This window comes from Lutjanus erythropterus, chromosome 20 (assembly GCF_056507025.1).
Source record: "Lutjanus erythropterus isolate fLutEry1 chromosome 20, fLutEry1.hap2, whole genome shotgun sequence".
NCBI classification, from domain to species: domain Eukaryota; kingdom Metazoa; phylum Chordata; class Actinopteri; order Lutjaniformes; family Lutjanidae; genus Lutjanus; species Lutjanus erythropterus.
In genome coordinates, this window is record NC_139336.1 from 6,122,737 (window position 1) to 6,146,214 (window position 23,478).

The following is a 23,478-nucleotide window of genomic DNA, read 5'->3' on the forward strand; positions in this document are numbered from 1 at the left end:
AAAAACAACACAATTCGTTATCCGGCAGCATTGTTCCCTGTCGGTGGTCATTTTGACGCGGTTAAAATCCTACCCAATCAACAGGAAGGCACGGAAACTGGAAAAGAATCTATTTGAATAAATCAATCTATATATAAATGTACAAAAAAATATATACGATATATAAGGAGGGTGCCATTTTCTGTTTTTTTTTTTTTTTTTATTTCTGTTGCTAAGGAGTGTTTGCTTGGGGAGGAATTATTTTCTCAAAGACTGAACTGGCAGAAGTTGGCGAGGCCCCTCAGTGTTATAAATTTTCAACTGACTTTGTTGTGTTCTCTGTTGTTGCCATGACAACACCCTCTGACTAGTACGGCACCCTGCGCAGGACAAAATGGGACCGGAGTTCCATCAGCTCCATTCACTGCTATCTATCCAAGGCAACAACACACAGACGTTTGTAAATTGTATGCAACAAAATGGCAAACTTTACCATTATTTTGAAATTGTGTATGTAAAAGTTATATTTTTACATGTAGACTGTTGTTATTTTGTGTTTTAGAAATATGTTGTATCGGTTTTTTTGTTAAAAGATGAAAAAGTAAAATTCAGTGTGTGTTGAAAAAATGTGTCACATTGAAAATGTAGTGAGGTCAAAAGTTCCGAATCATTTTTTTTTTTTTTTTTTTTTAATTTTCAACATTATGTTAATTATCTGTGGGGAACATTTTTGAGGGTTCGTGGGAGGAATCAGAAATCATAAAAGATATATGATATTTGTTTATTTCTCCATGCCTCATTACATTACCATTTTTAATTGTATTTTTTGCAGAGAAATGTGTAAATAGTCATAAAACATTTTCTGTGGGGTTTCTGTGGGGTGAGGACTTGCCAGTGAGAGGCGACGATGATGATGAACTTTTTTGATTTTTAGTGAGGTTGTATTTGTCCAGTTAGTAGCCAGGTGCCAACTTTACGTTTCGGTCAGTGGTGCTCAGTACTGTATGTGATTTTGGTTGCCAACCATCTGAAGTGGAAGTCAAATTATTGTCTTTGCTTGCACCAAGAATCACTTGTGTCAGAGCCGGCGTGAGCCACTATGCACCGCCGCGCAAAGAATTCATTTTGATTTTGATCTTCATAGAAAAATGGCAAAATTACTTGTTCTGCAAAATGCTATTAGGGAAAGTGCAAATGCAAAAATTCCTAAAAACACAAAAATACCATGCCTGATTGTGTAATGTGCCTGCAAAAATTTTTAGATGCCTAATCCAAATTTTTGCTCTTGTAACATAATATTTGTTCAAGGAAAATTTGTTGTAATAACACATTTTGAGAAATTGTTATATATTAATATAACAAAATCAATGATTTTATATTTAATTACATAAATTATGCCGAAAAATTAAGGGCTGGGTTAGACTCCCAAAACAGACACGTACACAGATAGCTGCAGGCATTTATGCTACTTTCTGTAGTCCATGTTCAGGACTCATTCCACGCATATGCAGTAGATCATACCTGTAGTTGCCTGTAGTTGTAGTCCACACACAAGTCAACACAGTCACAAAATATTCGGGGTATGCTGACGTCTGCACAGAGACTATGACCCTAGCAGAGTCTGGCGCGCTCACGGACGTATCAGTTATAATAAAGAGAGTTCACAAATTGAATTTGCTTTGGCGCCCCCTGGTGGCTTTGGGCCGGCTCTGACTCCGGTGCTTTTATTTCCTTCAAGATGGGTTGTAAATGTCAATTAAATGAAAGACCCTCAGCACCTGATTCAAGATTAATATATGAAAATTGTGTAAACGATTGGAGTGTTGCTAATATAAAAAAGCAGGTCGTCAGCAAACAATCTTATCAGCTACTTCCCCAAAAAGATATCAGATAATGTGCAAGGCAGTTTCAGTCTTTTAGTTTTTAGTGTTTGCCATTAAAATTGAGCTTTTTATCAAAAGGAAAAGCCGCTTTGAATTGGACCTAGGTTAAACACTAGGATTGAATCTGTCAGTGTAAGTGCTAAATGTATTTTTTAAGTAATGTTATTTTTGTGATGCTTCATTTCATATTTTCTCTTTGTTGTATAATCAAGTCATCTCCCGAATTACAGTATCTTCATTTTTATGTTACCCCTGATGTTTCTATTAGCCAAAATGTTAACTTTTTTCTTTTCCCTCCTTGTTGTACATACACACCTCATTTCTCTTTTTCAGTGACTGTGCCATGAGCTTTGTAATCTGTTACTCTGTACCAGTTTTACTGCAATAATGAGTTGAATTCAAAACGGCCACTCCTGTCCTTTGTTTTCCCACCAGTGTTAGAAACAGTATTTCTCTCTTCTCGTAATACTGGACCCTATGTAAATGAACAAATACACTCGGGTATACACCAGACATGAGCACCAACAAGCATCAGTAGCACAGCAAATCTGAAATTTGGTACATTTATATAATATTAAATTCAATTTGTATTTTTTCCACAAAAAAAACATTTTAAACATTTTATACAAATGACCAGTATGGATGTTAATGTGGCACTTTTTCTGCAGAGAGAAAATGACAAAACGAACAATCAGAGGAGCCAGTTTTCATGTGTTTAAACTCTATATAACTGAAAATTTAAATGTACAAATGTCCACTGCCAAAAGAAAAATGACATTTTAAAACTCCTGCCACTATTTTAACTTTTTTCATTTAAAGCATTGAATATTTTTCCAGTTTCATATTCACAAATCAGAAGAAATTATTTATACTGAAGCATAAGTCTTACATTTTGAAAGTAGTGATTAAATTTATTTATTCTTGGAATCTAAACTTATTAAACTACAACAGTATTCTAGTTTTTATTAAGTTGTCCTGACAAAGGTGAAATTATGTTCAGCTGAGAAATATTAGTTCACAGGAGCCTGTGAACTAATGACCATGGTAACAGATAAAATAAAACGTATAGCAAAAAGATTTTAACTACAATAATCTTTCTTTTATGGGTCCTAATTACATCTGTTTTATTGCATAATATTTGAAGTTCAAATGTGTTAGCAGTGTTCAGTGAAGCCACAGAGAATCAACCAGTTTTTGACATGTTACATATCAGTAAATTCTGGATTACGTTTATTGGTGATTTTTCTTTATATGTTTTTTTTACAGTTGGTTATTCCACCCATACATTCTCACTCAGAGTGAGTTTATAAGGTGGGTATCTGTTTCATCTCAGACAAGTCCGGGATGTGTTTAGCCTAGCTTAGCACAAAGACTGCAAGCAAGGGGGAACCGCTATCGTTAACTCAAAAACAAAACAAAACAAAAGGAAGGGAAACCATCTGACCAGTGAAACAAGAAACGTACTGGACTCTATGTTTTGTAACGACACATGACCTTAAACACATGGTTAATGTTGTGAAACAGCTGGTTAGGTTTTAGGGATGTTAAACGAATTGGTTAGGTTTAGGAACAGACTGTGATTTGGGTTCAGATAAATGCATATGTCATGTGATGGAATTGACATGACAGAATTCACATACAGACAAAAACTTAAGAAACTTAAAATCTTTAATAACTCAACACTGACTTTTGGCTTCACATGGGACACAAACCTCAATCTCTTGTGTGAAAGTCATCAGTCCACCGTCTCCTCCACATGTGGACTTTCTCCCTCTTTTTACTTGTCCAGTCGTAATTATTATGGCCACCAACAAAAATATGGCTTGTGTTGAGCTGCTACTACACATGACCTATACACATACATGTAACAAGCTCAGATCCATCCGGTCGTCAGGAAGTGTTGTTGCCTGTAGAGTTAGGACAAAACTCAAACCTGGTCATTCCACAATGAGGACAGGACTTGAGAAGCTGTGTGTGCTCACTACACTCAGTGTCTGATGGTCAGCTCCAGTACTAACTGCTGCCAAAATCACAATGTCAGGTTTTGTATGTCTGTGTCCACAAATATTCAGTATTTTAAAACATCACACAGACTTGCAGGTGAACTAACCATTTAAGATGAGCAAAGAATGGAGGCTGATGTGCGCTTTCTTTTGAAAAGTTCTTACTTTTATAACATCTAATTTGGTGTGCATTAATAGCAACCTGCACGGCTGTGTCCCTCTAATCCATGCTTGTTGCCGTTTTTGTGGCAATTTTTCAGTCTTCACAATCCTGCCTGCAAAGCTCTGATTGAGCTCTGAACTGGTTCAAGGCCAGGTTGCACATGCACGAATGCGAGGGATTGGCCATCAGCTGCTCAGATGAACAACACACATTTTTACCATTGGAGGAGGCTGTGACTCCAAAGTTCACCAAAGTTGAATTTGATACAAAGAAAGGACACAAATTTGCCACCGTGCCACTTAATTTGGACATGTCGCCAATGAGGTCAACAAAACCTTTTTATTTAAACAGAAATGGTTGCATGTTGAAGACTGTGTTGTGTTACGTGTAAGCACACTGCACCACGCTGGCTTGTTTTAACAGTACCTCTGACACACCCACCAAACATGAGGAAGCCTGTTGCGCACCGTTTTGTGAAAACATGTCTGGAAACCACGGCAAAACGGTGTGCACCATTTTTCCACAGACCTGTTTAAATCAGATGTGAGCAGCGAATCAGAGTTCAGGAACCAGGATACAATTTAGTGATTGCACAGCCCAAAATTCTAATAGAAAAAGAGCAATTTAAACACAATTAAGTATTGAAAAAAAAGAATTGAATCCCCATGGCCTGCAGCTCACTGGATGCTGTAGTTTCCAACAACAGTACGACCAACAAGCACAAATAAACAGTTGACTCATCTGCTTATTCACTTCATCACGCTCTCTCTGTGGGTATTATTTGCCATTTTCAAAGACATGCTTCATTTTCCAGTATTATAACCATCACACGAAGGTGAAAATATGAACTGTGGCCTTTTTTTCTTTCTTCTTGTTCCTTGTCATGCAATTCAGTTGAAAAGGTGGAAAAGAGAAAAAATACATGAAGCAGAATCACCCTGTTATCAGTGCCTGGGCTTTTTGTTAAAGCTTCCTTTGGTTAGTGATCTTTTGCTATGGAGTAGACTTAGTGCACCCTGTTATTGGCGCAAAATTTAAATCAATCATAAATGAAAATATACTTGGCTTGCTTTTTGCAGGGGCAATCCTTTTATACCACAAATACTGAAAAGAATAAGTAAAGAAAAAATAGTCAAAAAGTCAGATTACTGTATGAAGACAGAATAAGTACAATAAAATATTCACTTTGTAATTTTTTGGAAATGTTCAAAAGCGAATTCTAAAAAAAAGAGTTTGTTACTTTATTACACTTCAAGATGTTTTATTTGAACCATGTGTTAGTGAAGATGAGGTTTGGTGTGTGATGGGTCACAGTCAGACGCCACAGTTGGGGACGTCCCATCCCAGCTGGCGACAAATGACGATACAAAATATCAGAAAAAAATGACAGTTAAAAACATACAACACACAGCAGTTACACCTTTTCTCCCAGTGTGTGGCTGAGTGCCTCAAATCTTTATTTCATTGTATTTTTTTGATGCATGTGTTCTTTTCTACACTTCCATTTTTCTGAATAATTTCTGATTAATGTTGTATTCTTTTGCTTTGTTTTTTTATGTTATATAATTATGATTGTTGTCCTTATGGTTGCTGTTATTGTTGATGTTGTTATGATTACACTTTGTTTTTATTCCAGATCAGTGGAGGTGTTGGGGAACGGGTTCTTTTTGGTTTCTGTGCTGAGGGTTTTATTCTTCCTCGTACCAGCCCAACAATCGGCCGTTCGTTGCCTGTTGGTTCTCATCTTGTAGTGATTCAATGAGGTTCATGTTCATGACCGTTCTGTAGCAATAAATGTGCCATTTTTATAATGCAGCGCTGTGAACGCCTCTTTCTTTTTATTCTTTGCAGCGTGGAGGGGAAATGACATCCAGTGCACGCTGGTGGATGTTTGAGGAAATCTTCAGTTTGGCTCAGATCAGATGGTGTTGTTGGACTGAGGGCAGGCTGGACCCTACAGTGACTCTCTTGAGGTATTACCTTGAGGCTAAGCTAGCTGGTTAGCATGCTAACTTCAGAAGATATCTCTGCAACACAGTATATAGGCATCTTTCATATAATAATAGTAATTAAAAACAAAAATTCTCACATATTGTATAAAGTAGCAGATAATGAAAATACTGATTGCCAATTGAAGGGGCAGTTCACCCAAAAATGAAAATTCAGTCATTATCTAGTCATCCTCATGCAGATTGAAGGTCGGGTTTAGTTTTTCAGTCCACAAAACGCTGCTGGAGTTTCACAGGAAAACAGTGTTGCAGAGTCTCCTACACAATGGAAGTGAATAGTGACCAGTTTTCAAATGTAAAAAATCAACAGAGGAAAAACATAAAATGCCTCCATACTGTTCGTCTGGTGTAATCCAAGTCTCCCAAAGCCCCAACATGCCAAGTTGACTAAAAAAACATGTTATTTACTCCATGTTTTTAGCCTGAATCTTCACTGCAGATCCTTGGAGCCACGTTCACATACACATACACACTGTCTGAACTGTGTGTGTGTGGTGTGACGGTGTGCAAATGGCATGTCAAGACTTTAGGAGACTTGGATTATGACAGACAAGTAGTATGGAAGCATTCATGACCAAACTGGTCACCATTCACTTCCATTGATTGGGAGATTCTGCAAAACTGGTTTCCTGTGAAACTCCAGCAGTGTTTTGTGGACAAACAAAATACACCCAACCCTCCTAACCAATCAGCATGAGGGTGAATAGATAATGACTGAATTGTCATCTCTGAGTAAACTATCCCTTTAGGCAATGCACTTCTATAATATTGACCAAAACACAAAAGAGGCTTGCTTGTTAATTAAATTGCCTCATGTGATGTCATTTGAGTCACATGATTGGAGTTGACATCATATTATCATGTTTGGTGGTCTATCATTATCATAGTGAGACGTCTTTTTTGATAGATTTTTAAAAAATTTGTTCGCTGTGCTCACTTCATATTTGCGTTTGTGCCTGTTCGTGGTGAGATAGCTGGCAGTGTTGTAACCATATTCGTCCATTTCATTACCATCCATGATGTGCAGCGAGTGAAGGGACTTTTGTTCCTTGAGTTCATCCTGAAGACAGCGTTTCTCCGCACCCTGGGCAGTACACTCCCTGGTATGTGACGGTGAACTGTCTTAAAGGATAAAGTCCTGCAACAAAAGTCTCCTATTCAAAGTTAAAGCCATCAGTTACTAAAAGGATTTTAACATAATTGAGAGTGATCGGTATTGCTGGTTATTTTTAGCTGGTTATACAGTGAATTAGCCTGCTCAGAGGTGGGTCAGATGTGTCACAGCTATGTATACACACCTGCAGCTTTGGTAGATCCCTCTGAAACCATCATTTGTCTATAGGTTAAACAAACCACATACACTGTTTTTTAATTGAGAGATGCTGCTGCTAGGCATATTTTCCAACTTTGGACAGGTTTCCCCCTCCTCTCAGTCTCTATGCTAAGCTAAGCTACCATTCTTTTGTGTACAAAGTTTTCTCCCTGTGTCTGCGCAGGTTTTCTATGGATGATCTTGTTTCTTCCCACCGTTCAAAGACATGAGACTGAACCAAAGATTCAAAATTCCCTGTTGGTGTGAATGTGTTTGTCCACGTGTGTCAGCGCCGTGGTAGACTGGAAACCTGTCTAAGATGTACCACTTGGTGCAGTACACCCATTGCATGCTGGGATATTCAACAGGTGTTGATACTGAACAAGATAAGCACATTAGAAGGTAGACAAAGTGTTTCAGCTTCCTTCAGATCTGTTTCAATTGATGCATATTAGCTGGGTGTGATTTCTAATAGCTGCTGTGAAAATCATCTTCAGCCTCGTCTCTAATTATTTTGCAACATGAGACATCATTTTTCTCTGTGGCTCACACAGTAAATGAAATCCTTTCTTGACACTAATCTCATATATTTACCTGCTTTATGTTACCAGCCTGCTGTAACAGGCCTGGACAGCTTACACATCACGTCATTGGTTTAGAGTAACAGGTTCTTCAGCTGGAGAAGCGATCGCCTCCTGAGCTGATGATGTTTCTGCAGTAAAATGTCTGTTCAGCTCAGGATGACTCTTCATTTTGACTCATCGAGGCAGTTTCATACGTCTATGGCTGCAGGCTACGGGGATGACGTCGATTTATGGAAGTTCTCGTGACATATTTTTATGAGATGATCATTCGTCTTGCAGTTGCCAGCACCTCCAGATCTGATGTACATCCTGTGTGCAAAGTTTTTTTCTTTCATTGTTGGCTGACTTCATGCTAGATGGAAAAAGTTGTAGGGTATTTTCACACCTGAGAGTCTGAGCCAAAATCCGTGTTTTTGTTACATCGATACATTTGATCTGGTTAGTTGCAATTATGCTAACACACTAAATAACTATACATGACAGACCTACATCCTATATGAGCTGCATCTCTCTATACTTGCAATTGAATGGTTTATAGACAAGCTTGTGTCTGACGTCGGCCTGCTGTCCATTCCTCTCCTTTCATCCTCGTGGAAAATAACTGTAAAGAGTTTAATTTTTTTCCACCTATTCCACCTCTTTATATTATAAGTTGCTTGAACAAGTTTCAGTTAAAAATTTGCATGTGTACTACCACAGCTCATTTTGTTTTGTTGTTTTTGTCCTGACGAAAGCTTCCAATGACTTCTTGCAATTGGTCCAAAAGTCCGAACCATCCCCAAAACTGTTTGCACAACCAAACACGACCAAATACACAAACGCAATGCAAGCAGCACAAAGAAATCTGTTCCAGAGGACACTGCAAAGTGATGAACATGGCTGGAAAACACTTGCTTCAGCCAAGTTACTGACGTCAGGTCCGTGATCCATACTCCACCATCTGTGTGGTCGCACCTCACAGGACCTTACAGAGTGAAAAGGAGGAATTATATGTGTCATTTTAATGATTTCTGATGAGATTTGATGTTTATGACAGATATTAATCTTTACTACCTGGTTGAACTATTTTCATAAGTCACAATGTGTGTGTCTGTGTGTGTGGGGGGGGGGGGGTTCAGGGCCGCAGTACACTACTGTCCTAACTGAATGCCAAATTGGTATAGGTTAACATACTTAACATAATATACAGTACATGTAACATAAGCTCATGAATGCGTCATGTATTTGCAGCCATATTTAGATGACAGATATAAACCTGAGTAATCTGACAGTGGTACCATTTTAACTAAGAGGTAGTGCTCCATCAGCACCACACAATTATACAGACTTGAGGTATTCAAGTCTTTCTCTTTTTTCCTAAAATCTGAGAAGGAAAATGTTTCGAGGGATTTCAAGTTATTAGCTGGGAGCTCGAAGTTTAAATTTGCCATGACACCTCACTCCTGTTTTTACAGAGAAAAAAAAGACCCCAATAAATCAGTGAAGGGTGGAGGGCTGACCTTGTCTCCCTCATAAACACTGACCAGAGCTCTGCTGCTTTTCATCTGTCAGGGTTTTTTTTCCAGCTCTGTTGGAACATTTTTACACCTGTTTAGTATGAGCTGAATTTTTTCACCCGACCCTAGCAGAGTTGTGAGGTTTTTTTTTTGTTGTGGATGATTTCCATCACTGGTTAACTGTTGTCATCAGACACCTTTCAGCATGTTTCTTTGGTTGTCTTGATATTGTTTGCCCAGCGGAGTAGCTGGGCCACAATTGCCCCAGGAAGACAGCCAGGATAAGAGCTAAGCTAAACCAGCTTAGACCTAAGAAATCAAGTCAAAGAGATGCATTGTCAGCCCACATCCTCCTCCTCAAACCCCCCACACAGCAAATTCAGATGCAGTGGTGTCTAACAAGTTTTGCTGGAGGTAAAGTTACTGCAGCCAGTAAGCTAGCATTAGTTAGCCAGACATGCTAACAAAGTTTAATCTATTCCTTGTGTTTTGCATTTCAGAAAGACTACAAAAAAGAGTCCACAGTTCAGACTCATGAGACTTCTTCTCATTCAACATGTAGAGAAATTCAGAGCTTGACCGGCCCATGGCTCCCTAGTTACAGTTGCTAATCTACGATTGAACATTTGCTGTTCGCCAGAGGGTCTTGGTGAAGGGACAGTTGTTGACTATCTATGGGATCAAATGATATAAGCTATGTGAACAGAAGACTAATACAAGTTACAAGCTAGATTTTTTTTAATCATTACAAAACATTTTATAAAACAGGGTTGTTTCTGGGGCGATCTCACCACCTGGTTGTGTGGACAGGAGGTGCCGAGAGCGGCGACCTTTCCAAGTACAACATCAGTGTCCACTGTGATGCTGAGTTTTCTGTGGACTCACCTGCAGATAAGAATAAACCCAGAACAAATCATTTCTCTAAGCCCACTGCTTTACCGTCACAACTCCCTCTTATTTGTTTATGATAGCATTTTTGTCCTCGTACTTTGCTGAATGGAATGTTTTGCAACATTCATGTTGTTCTTAGGATTATGCTGTTTTTTGTCTCTCATCACTCCTGAAAAATGTGTTTTTCGTCTTAGCCACCTGGTTAAATAAAGGTTGGAGACTGAAAATCCCTCCACAGAGGGGTCAGTTTCAGTTTGGATGTGTTTTGCTACTGTGGCTTTAGGAACGGGTGTGTCAGTTGGTAGGTCCATCACTTTAGCATGAAATATTACTTTATTAGTTTTGTGAATTGCTCACTTTTCCTCTAGCACCACTGTGTGGTTGACGTTTGTGGTTCAGGGTGAAATATCTACTATCTTCTAGCTATTTCATGGATTGCTATGAAAAAAAAGAAAAGAAAGCAAGTCTAAAAAAAATGAAGAAATCGTTGTGAGAATAATGCTGACTTTAAGAGCATAACTGAGGCAGTACATCATCTCAGAGGTCTTATGTAAGTGATTGTAGCAGTGTGAGTTATCGGTGTGTGAGTAAAGGTTGTGTCACCAGGACGCTCCCATCTGCAGCATGTTATTCTGAACTGCGGTCACACCCTGAGCGAGCAGGTAACACAACACGACATGCATGGAAGAGAAAACAGGTGTGTGAGATGATGAAGTGAACTCCTGAACATGTCAATTTCACTTTTATTTCCCTCTTAGTCACTTTAAGGTTGGAGAAATGCTCTTATCCCACACTGCCTGACAGTGACACATTGATGGAAAATAAAATATAAAATGAAATTAATTCATCACAATAGGGAACTTAGCCAACAGAAGAATTATTTAGAGATAGAAAGGAAATAAATGGCTCATTATTTCTGCTCTATACCCTGAGCCTACATGCTAATTAATTAAATATAACTAGATATGGAATCATGAAAATATTGACATATTTTACATCTATAGAGAGACTTATATGTCATGTCATGTCATGTCATGTCATCAGAAACTCATCACAAGAATCTTCATCAGATGATTATTATTTATATTTCATTTATATCCTCATATCTGCAACACTGAACCTAACAATATGATTATATGTGCAATAATTTCAACTGTTTAATACTCTGTGTAATAATGATAATTCATGGGTCACACTGGCATCACTACTGCATTCATTTATTCATACTGTGCATTTAAATCAACCTTATACTTCTATTCTCTTTTATTCTATTTTTAATTTTCCCCCAGGGATCAATAATTCTGATTTTGATTCTGTTACATAACTCTATTTTGACATGACTTCTTACAACTATAAAAACAGTTTATTAGACACATGATACGTCTGTAAATCATTTCCATTCAGCTAAATGATGTGTCCGCTGCAACAAGAGTAATCTGGTTCTTTAACAAGAATATATGGAATAAGGGCACTTATTTTTTATGTATGAATTAATCTATAAATATTTCAACACAGTAAAACTTGTCTAAGAAGGCTAACTGCATATTCGACACAAAGTATTGTAAGCTAGATAACTGTCAAATATGTCACAATGCCCTCTATCACCAGCTTTTAATCATGTTTTTTTTTTTCACACAAATACCATAATAACATCAGTGGTGGACAGTAACAAACTACATTTAGTTGAGTACTGTACTTAAGTACATTTTTTGAGTATCTGTACTTTACTTGAGTATTTGTTCTTTTGGAAACTTATGACTTTCACTCCACTACATTTCAAAGACAAATATTGTACTTTTGACTCCACTACATTACCAGGAAGGTTGTTATTTTATTCTGTTTAGACTCGGTTATGGTGACAACAGGAGAAAGACTAAATTAAATCTCTGGGGTGAAAAATACCACATAATTCATGTATATACTGTCCCTGAAGACAGAAAGAAATCTCAGTTATTGAACAGACTTGGAGAAATCCTTACAGTCGGCTTCAATCTAATGTTATGATGTGATTTTAATACAGTTACATCAGAAAATGACAATAACTATCTTTTTTGGTATTGATTATATTTCTATGTTGAAGTTTTTATATATGTTTCTATAGACTTTGTGTAGCAGAGTGGTTCTACAAGCAGGTCAGTGCATCATCAGGTGGTTTCAGAGTTACAAGCTTCTGTAAATGCATCATGAAAACAATACAGTGTGTATTGATATTAGAAAATGTACTTTGTAATTTGTACTTTTGAATGCTTAAGTATTTTTAAAAGCAAGAACTCTAGTACTTTAACTTGAGTAAAATTTTGACTGAGCAACTTTCACTTGTACTTGAGTAATATTTTACCAGGAGTATTTATACTTTGACTCAAGTACTGAGGTTGAGTACTTTGTCCACAACTGCATACTGTACACCCTGGTGACATATCAGGAAGGTATGAAGGTATGAAAAAGTAGATACCGCCCAAGCCAAGTTTTTACTCTGAGATGTTCATCCATGTCTCATTTGGCTGTACCACTCCATCAGCTGGAAATATTATAAAACAAAACATAAACTAGTTTAAACTGAGCTGATTTCAAAGTCCTTTTCCTAACATACAAAGCCATTGAGGGGTTAGGACCACCTACACTGTTAAGTCCCCTGTTCTTTATTTGTTTTCAAGAACACTGGGATCATCTGCAGATGGTTTATTGGAGATTCCCAGAACCAGCTGAAAGAAAATCAGGGATGCGGCTGTATGCTCTATTTTTAACTTTAATTTTATTATTATTCAGTAAGTGAGTGCATTCTGTGCATTCTGTTTTCATCCTTATTTTCATCTTACTTTTAAGTATTATCAAGTGGGTTTTATCCATGTGAAGAGGCATTTGATGTAGTCAATTCTCATCTTTCTCTTTTTTTATTAGACGGGGTTTTTTATTTCATCTTATTTTACTTGAATTATTCCAGTTTTTATTTATATTCTGTCTATTTTATGTGAAGCTCTTGGTGCATGTAATTTCCTTCTTCCAGAAGAAGAAGAAGAGGCACTTTTTTTTTAGAAGAAAGGGTTTTTCTAAAAAGTGTTTTTTGGATGAAAAGGGTTCTTACTGGAACTCTTAGTCTTGCAGAGAAACCTTGAACCTGAGCCCTTCAGAAGAACCCTTTTGGAACCTTTATTTCTCAGAGTAGTAGTTTGATAATCCAGCCACATTTCAGAGTGAAGCTCAGTGTTCAGGTTGGATTCATGTGGGTGACACAGTGTCCATAGAGCCTTCATAAAACCATGTCTATACTGCCTCTGTCTCAGAGTATCAAGCTCACGTGCAGACAGTGCAGTGTGCTGTCATTTGTATTTGATAAAGATCCACGTGCCGCACTTTTATCAGAACAGCTTGAGACATGAAACCGTCCTCAGGTGAGTCTGAGCTGCCTGGAACCTGAAGACACTTAGAAACAGTCAGAATAACTCATTTATATTCAAATATATTCATCAAGTCTTTTCACAGACGGGTTTGTCTCAACGATGTGCTTTTAAGGAACAACAAAAGATATGAATGAGATATTAATCAGTGCTGTTACACCTGTGTTTGTGTGTCCACAGAATATAACCATCTGAATGGGTGTGTTCTTGCTCCACAACAGAGGAATGTGAGGCGTGGTTGTCGGTGTTACCCAACACAAAGCAGATCTGTGTTCAGTCTGACACCTATAGCAACCAGCCGCTGTTTAAGCAACAGTCAGTAAGTCTTCAGCAGACTTCAAACCTCCACTGGAAGCTGTCAGCTTATGTGCAGGTGTGTCACTGTAACACAGCGTGTTCAGACTGATGGAAAATCTTCTGTCTCATTGTGCTCAGGCTGTGACCAAAATGAAGATTTATGACAAAAAAAATGACGCACTTGGTTGCAAAAGTAACTCGTCCACTTCAAAATGTGTTTTACCAACATGTAAGTGTTCGTTCACTTTTGTGGGTAAAAATACATCAGACAGAAAATATTATTCACAGCTGAGTATTTCAGTATATCTTCGAGTATAACTCCCCCCCAGGTCTGAGCCAAACTCCTCCACTGACTTCATTTGGAAAATGCTGAAAAAAGTGGGCAAGATGTTGAGGAAGGGGGCAGGTGAGAGACTAAAATGAACTAGTTCATGTTCATTTCTTCGTTGTTCTCAACAAAACACCACAAAAAAAGAAAAGAAGGGAGGAGGGAATGTCACAGCATCCAGACCTCTGACACAGAGACACAGAGACACAGAGACACAGGGTAACTCCCTGTGTCATCCATATGTATGTATATATACGGCTAAATGCAAAAAACCTTTAGTATAAGAGTGAAAGGATTTTCTATAAATAGGCAGATTTAGTCTAATGATGATGCACTCACCTCATAGATGCTGACACTCTGTTCTGTCCTACATGACAGTACATAAGACACTTTTAATAATAAAAAATATCAGTATCACTATTGATATTGGTGATTCTGGCCCTGAATTAATATCAGATCAAAATAAAATTTTGTGGTATCATCAGCCCCTGCCATTCAGCATTAATCATGCCGTCACAGATGTGACAGTTACCCATGATGCCATGGGCACTAACACATCCCCATAACCATCACAGATGCTGGCATTTGAGGTCAGTGCTGGTAACAATATGGACTCCTTTACTTCTTTTTTTTTTCAAAAACAACATGAAACATGGACACAGTACACACTACAATCATGAGACTGTCACCTGTTACCAGTTAACTGGTCTTTCTTTAGAAAGTACTTGCTCAGTCTTTTGTTGCCCCTGTCTCAACTTTCTAGAATGCATTACAGGCATGAAATTCAGAGAGTGTATAATTACAAAAAAAAAAAACAAAAAACAAAAAAAAAACACATAAAGTTTATCAGTTTGAACACTTGCAGATCATTGCATTCTGTATTTATTTACGTTTTACGTAATGTCCCAGCTTTTTGGAACTATAGTTGTATTATAATTTATTATAATAAATAATAGATAGATAGAAAATCAAAGAGGCAACACAAAGACAGAATGATTCAGCTTTTTCAGCTCCAGTTTTTCAATAAAGATCATCATTGACATCAGAAACTTGAGAACACGGAAACCAAACCGCCACAGGGGAGGAGAACATTCCTGACATAGTTACAATAGTTGCATTTTGGTGAGAGACTGGCAACTCCATCTCCAAACATGGTGAGAGAGAGACCGAGACAGAGAGGGACTTCCGCCACAGTTGGTAGTTTTCCCTCCTCTCTCCCCTCCTCTCCTCCCCTCTCTTCTCCTCTCCTCCTCCCTCAGGCGGCGCAGGCGGACAGGTAAAGCGACAACTATTCTGCGTGCGTCAGCGTGCGCGCGCCCATTACGCACGGCGTGCGGCAGGTGTAGCCCAGGACCCACCCACAAGGCAAACTCCTGTCAGCCAGAGAGACCAGCCTGTCAGTCAGTCGCTACACAGCAGAGCAGAACAGAGGAGCGTGGACAGGTAAGAGCTGATCATTAACCCGCAGGACACTTTTTAACTGCTGCTGTTGTTGTTGTTGTTGTTGTTGTTGTTGTTGTTGTCACTGACTCCGGGTCGGTGCTGACACAAATCCTCTCGTTCCTCTTCCACTAACTTTTAGGACTCTTTGAGCTGGACTTCAGCTGGTCAAAACTAACTTTAGTCTTCCTGAAATGTTTCCTCCTTTAACCTCTGACTGTTGAAGGTTCATAAGAACAAAGTGCAGTCAGGTCAGTATCTAATCACACTGCAGGCCTGCTGTGTTGTTCTGTCTACATTTTAAAATAGCTAATGGAGATACATTAAATTCAGCTATTAACTCCCAGTTGGAACAATATCAAAAAATAAGATAAGGCAACTCAGTATTTTGTATTAATTAACACTTAAAGTCAAATGTGATAATGACATGAAAAAATTACCACAAAATGTGATAAAAACCAGAGATTTAAAAATGATTAACTGTGATAAAAGTTAGTAGAACCACACAGCATTCTGTAATTTCCCACGTTACAAATAGAGCTGCAACGATTTAACGATTAATCAAATATTAAATTAATTGACAACTGTTTTGATAATCAGTTAATCAGTTTGAGTATTTTTTTTTTAATGAAAAAAGTCAAAATTCTCTTTCACACTCCTCTTTGACAGTAAACTGAATATTTTTGGGACCTTTGAGGACGTCATCTCGGGCTTTGGGAAACACTGATCAACATTTTTCACCATTTTCTGACATTTAATAGGCAAACAACTACTGATCAATTAATCGAGAAAATAATCGATTCATTATTTGACTGTGAAAACAATTGTTAGTTGCAGCCCAAATAATATCTGACTAATGATCATTAATGAATAACTTTCTTAGTTATCTATTAGACATCTATTTTATTTTTACTTTATTTTCTCAGTCACAGTAAACCCTGTTTTTAGTGGTACTAATACTGTATTACTTTGAGAGGTGTGAAATGCCTTACTGACTGTTTTTAGAAGAATGTGATGCTTGTTGTTATTATCTTCATTAGCAGTTTTATTGGTGTTGATTATTGTTAATTGGTTATTGTAGAGGTTTTTTTATTGTTGCTGTTGTTTTTTCTCTTTTTGCCATGGATTTTTTGTTTTACATTATGAAGTATTGTTTACTTGACCCCAGGAAGAGTAATTGCCAGTGGCTAATGGAGATCCAAATAAATAAATTAAATAACTAATTAAATAAAAAGCCAGTACCAGTTAACAGTACAGTTTAGTTAGATACAGTCAGCATAAATCAGTGGAACATGGGATGATTAAGAATAGAAAATAAAACATATTTTTAGGGTTGCAGCAATTTGTTTTATTTTTTACCAAAAGCTGAATAAAGCTGGTTTTGATATGACTCCTGAGCAATATTTTCCACAGGTGAATATTATTAATAGTCCTATAGGACATAACAAAGTCAGTGTGAACTAACTATGGGGCCAAATGTGCAAGACCTGTTACCTCTTAGTGCCAGGAACTACTGATGCTACAGCATGCAGTGTTTTAGATGATAGTGTGATAACAGCGTGTTTCCAGTGTTAAAGAAAAGGTTTTCCCAGTTTGGTGTGGAATAACTCTAGTGGCCTGCAGGGAGCCCTGACGTCAACGCTGTCCAACACCTCTGGGAAGAAGTGGAAAACCTTGTGGAAAGAATTCCCACAAGAGTGGATCCTGTCAGCCTCTAGCACCACATTCATGTGCAGCTTACAATTATCAGTTAAAGGTGGAGTGTTAGGGCGTCCACATACTTTTGGCAATATAGAGTAGTTGAACAAATTCAATTCAAGTCACATTAGGAACACCACTGTAATATTCTGGTGATCCTATGGGAGAAAAAATACCATAAAAATCAAATAATTTGCCCTAAAGCACCATAGAAATCTGACTGAAATATGTAGTGTTGTCTTGTTGTGTAGTTGCTTCAGCTGATACAGTTGTTTCTATTAACCTTTATTGAAGCTTTAAAATACATCAGACTGAAACAGAAACAGAAATTCAGTGCAGGAGTGGCAATAAAAAAAAAAAAAAATCACAGATAATGAAACTCCCACTCGCTGCGATGATGAAATGTATTGTTCTGTGATTTGTCAAATTGCCACTCCGTGTTCTGCAGTCAAAGGGCGAGTCTGACTGTACTCTGTACTCTCGTGCTTCCGATAAGAAAGCTGCAGAAAGGAGATGTAATCTTTATGCCAGCTGGGTGGAGGGCCCTAATGTTACTTATACTGGCTCCACATGGAGCCGCAGTGTCAGTTATTACATAACAACAGTTCTAACAGTAACATACCTGAGCAGACTGTGTTTGTGTACACTGGATGTCCAACCATCTTCTTTCTCTGGGATTTACGCTCCATAACGTTAGAGATATTTTCTCTCTTTAGCTGTAGGTCTTTCTGTGTGATGCCCCTTAAAGATTCAGATATTTAAGATCTGTTGTGTATTTCACCCTCAACCACAGTCAGTTGCACAGCTGCGACCCCTGCTGTGAGACACTTACATGTTTTTTGTGTAGGACATAAATGGTATTCTATGTTCACATGCTAGTGAGTCAGACATCCTTGACTTAGAAGCTGGCTGCCAAATCATTTGGGATTGCTTCCACAGAAAGTCCAGAGGACAGCAGAAGGCTGGGGGTTGTTTTGGCTGAGTCTGTCTGGTAAACTTCTTCTTTAAAAAGAGCTGGTCATTTGAACGGATGCTGATAACGTCGCCTGTAATTCTGTGCCGGCTTTGGCACTGTTCACATTTGAACTCATACTGGTACCAGGACCTGAAATTTGGTACTCTCTCTTTAATAACAGAAATGCAATTTCAGTTGTAAAAACCAAGTCCACATTTCTCGATTTCAGTTTAGTCTTGCTCTCTTTTTTTCTTTTTCTTTATACTTTAAGTTACTCTCTTACCCAAATACAGTACTCGACAGTAGGCCGACCCTTAAATGTATTGAGTTAGGCACTAGGGCTGGTTGTCATACCAACTGAATAATTCACTTGATCCCTTTTATCGAAATTCCTTCTTTATGAAGAACACTAAAGGTGATTGGCTGTGAGCAAAACCATATAAATAATAATTTTTTCAAGATCTGGTACAAAAATAATTGAATGCAGGTATTGTTTGACTGGAGATGTTTTGATACCACTTGGTACTGGTTAATTCAATTGATGCCTTAAAGGTACTGAGTACCGACACCCAGCCCTATTCGGTACATAACCCTACAGGTATAGTTCCCTGTCACTTGTGACATAAAATCAAGCAGATGGTGCTGTCATAACTGTTATTATTTCTCCATTAATCACAGTTTTTTTAAGTATTAACATTGAACCAAATGGCTAATTCCCACTAGAGAGTTACCACCAACTCTATATGGAGCCTTTTAACCTCTTTTTTTTAGCTTATAGCTTTAGTTCTATGCTACATTTTTTTTTTCAAGTGGAACATCTGGCAGTTGTTGTTGTTCAACTCCTAAGTGGCCAAAACATTTACAAATGGAGCCTTAATTGAGCTTGTTTTTTTGTTTTTTTTGGTGAGCTAGCAAGCTTGAGTAGTTCACTTTGGTAGCTTGTAAGCTAGCTTCCACAGCAGTGGCTCTAGTGATACATTGTGCCTCTTTACATGGTGAACTGTATCTCTGCTTTGACCTTCAACACACCCATAACTGGTGTTTCCACCCCTCAAACCAGAGTTTGACTTTAATACCCTTCAAATTGGATACATTAGACAATGCTAGCTTTGTGTTGCGGTGTTAGCAGGGAAAACTGTGCTAGCCCGATGTGTCCGCCTTTAACACTGCAAATGATAACAGTTAAATGAACACTGTGGATACATGTCTCAAGTTAACAGACTGTCTCCGTGCTGGCGTCCTGCACTCTGCGTGTAAAACACTGTTGTGAGGCTGTTGTCTCACTGACTACTAAAGCAAACAGAGGAGTCAGTCATGCATGTTTAAGTGTTTTCCCAGGCCGAGGAATTTTAAAACCTTCTAAAGACTTCATATCAGCTGGTAGCATCTTGGACTCTCTGCCGACGGCTCTTTTCTTTCAATATTCCTTCCCCTTTTTCTTAGTGTCTATCTTTTTCTGCTCATGTTATCAATATCACACTTTCTTTCTAACGTTCTTCTTCTCCATGTGTTCTCTTTCTCTTTTACTCTCCTGTTTTTCACTTTCTTTCCACTCTTCCTCTAATTCTCTGCAATTCTGTAACCAGGAGGCTTCAATGATGACGTAAATTGTACTTTTTTGTAGACCAGAGTACTTTGTTTTGCTTTTTTATTTTTATTTTTTAGTGTCAGTCTTCTTTTTTCTTGTGTTTTTTCTTTTATGTTTTCAATTTCTTTTAATTCCTTCACATGATTCTGGTTTTCTAGATCTCTTAAGTCTATGTACTGCCACCCACTTCCTCTAAATCTGCTTTATGAACTCTTATTTATGTTCTCTTTGACAGTGTTAAATTTGTTCTGATGATTTTCACTGGGTATGTGTTAAAATAGGTGGGGTTGTGACAGTCATCAAGCCTGCACAGGAGAGTCAAAATATTTGTGGTTACTGTGCAGCAAATTAAACCTTCTGAGGAATCAGTTTTTGTCTCCTCTTATGCAATCATCTCCTGCATTTCTTCATACCTGTCTTTCACTTTCTCCCTGATCACTCCACCTTTTTTCTGTTCATGTCTTCACACCACTTTCTTTCCCTTTAGTGATGTCAGCCTTTCCTCCTGTGGCTTTTTTTCAGATTCAAATACTCTTCATCTGCAGGAGGAGAAACAAAATTTGAATATTATTACAGCGGCTTGTGTACAGTTCATACCTGTTTATATCTTCGTCCAGATCGTTCTGTCTCTCACACAGACACACACACCCTCTGTCTGTGTCTCTCTGTCTCTTTAATGTTTTTTATTGGGACAACATTCTTTCCCTTGACTCTGGCTCAGTTAACCAACCAGACCAACGAGAAAACACAACTGTTCTCTCTCACAGTTTTGCCCGGCACACACCCACCCCACTGTCTCACCTCGTCACCGTCTCTCACACATACTTACCAATAGACACAAGTTAAAAATATGAATGATAATTGATGACAATGGATGAGATATTTTCCTCCTCCAAAATCAAAAGTACATATTATTCCTCTGGCCTGTGGTGCACAGAACGACTTTCTTTCTGCAGCTGAATTTTTATCGGAGCTACTTTCTCTACGCTAGAAAGACAACAAGGTCTGTGGATTATCTTGAGTAACCAGGTTGTGATTTTTAGAAAGAGATACTGGTTTTAAGTTTTGCACCATAAGCCAAGTGCCATTTAATCCCATTATATTGGAGAGAGTATGCGCTCAGATGCTTGGTGACACCTTCAGATAATATGAGTGGTGTAACCCATTTTAAATTAATGATATGTAGGTTAATCTCTTAGTAAACATTGGCATTATAATAAAGCTAAAGTTTGAACATGGGAACAGCCGGTCCAACCAGCTTTAGGCCTTTAAGCATCACTGTTGTTTCTATGGTTACAGGCATTTTCTGTATCCAGTCTTTTGTCTTGTAAAACCAAACCATGGTTCTCTCTAAGTGTAGTTGCAGTGATTGTTTTATGCTGTTCCACTACACTGGACAGTAAAAGAGCCCATTATGGCACCAGAAAGAGATTTATGCTCTGTTATCTCCTGCAGGTGGAGGGGATCATGCAATCGCTTGCATGTGCATGCGTGTGTGTGAGCTTGTCCGCAGCTTATCTTGTAAACCACTGGACCCATAAGCCTAATTCTGTTTGTGCACTTTCATGACTCTACTCTGAAGGACTTCTGTGATTCAAAAACTTTGAAAAAACAAAACTTTTCTTTTTTTTTTCTTTTTTTTATGGCTTCACACTGGTGACAGCTTTGGCCACAGGCAATGTTTTCTGGTCATCCCATTCACACAATATCTCAGGAATGCCTGGAGGGAATTTCTTCAAACTTGGCACATATGACCACAAGGATGAACTGATTTTGGTGGTCAAAGGTCGTTGACTTCTTCAACGCATGTTTTTTTGCCATAACTCACGAATTCATACAATAAATATGACAAAATCGTACACAAAAATGTCTAATAGGTTACTAGTAGTGCTGGAGAGTAACTAATTGCATGTAATTAAATTACAAAATAATTGTAATTGTAATCTGTTAGTTACTGAGAAAAAATATGTAATTAATTTACAGTTACTAATGAAAATATTGGTGATTACAACGGGGATACATCCAAATATTCTTTCTTTCTGCACTTGACTGAGTGACGACCTCGAGTTATCAGTGTTTTCTAGCACTTTGATTCTTTTTTACAAGAGAGGAGGCTTCAAGCACGAGCACTAACTGATTGATTTAGTAAATGCACATCTGGTTAACTTCCCCACATCTGATAAAGTGCAGCACACACTTGCTTTTCTTAGCTTTCCAATGGGAAGCATCCAGGAATGATTCCCACACATGAAGAATGGGGCTGGGCCAAGGGCTTTGGGGAATTTATGAGACTATGAAGGCATTTATAAGTTTAATACCAAGTGTGTGTGTGAGAGACAGAGGCTTAAGTAATGAGATAATACATGATGTCATTGTTTTTAGGAAACTTGCTTTTCTTCCAGCAGGTACCTGTCTTTGTGCTTGTGTCAAGTCCCATTAACCGAAACCTCCATTACCTTAGCATTTAGATATGTCATAATAGTAAAACATTGATCTCAGGCTTGGCTTCAACACAGACACATAGACCTACTGTATTCAGCTGATGTTGACATTGAGGTGTATGGTTGCAACTTGCCCCACCACTTCAACTAGGGTTGTTTTGATACTGATACGACCATCGGAAAGTGCCTCCGATGCGGCCTAAAATGCTGCTATCAGTATCGGCGAGTACTCAGGTCTATGCTATAATTATTTATTTTATATATATTTTTAAAGAATATTTTTTGGCTTTTTAGCCTTTAATAAGATAAGGGGGGAAAAGGGCAAGGCAGCAAAGGGCTGCTGGCTGAATCAAACCCACGGCTGTTGCTGAGGACTCAACCTCTGTTCTTGCAGTGCACGCTCTACAAATTGATCTACTGTGGCGTCCCATCACATAATTAATTATCCCCAAGATGGCACCCTGCTACATCACAGCAGCATCATGTACACTATTTTTCCCTCCAGGATGGTAAAGTCATGTTCTATAGCAGGGTTTATCCTGAGCCAGAGGCCATACAGCAATGATCAGTCATATCACATCCATACAGCTTTAGTAGTATACAGCTGTTAAATAACAATATATAATTTTATTAACACACTGGTATCAAGAGATAGGAAGTAACTATGTACAAATATTGTACCTAAATAGTTTTTTCAGGTATCTGTACTTGAGTATTTCTTTTTCAGACAACTTTTCACTTTTACTTGTTTTTTAACTTTTACTTGTCACATATGCCGTGTAGGAATAAAGAAAAGTAAAAGTCCTTAAAGTGGATGTTTTTTTTTTAGATATCATCAATATGAATACTTTGTCTGATCTGTTGATATGAACAATAATCCAGAGATAGGAGCACTTGTTACTTTAAGGAATTAAACTCTGTGCAGGTTAATGATATTTTCTCACAATGACAGTAGGGTGAGTGTATATTATCATGGTACAGTGCGCTTGCATTGCTGCGTGATGAGTTTTTGCGCA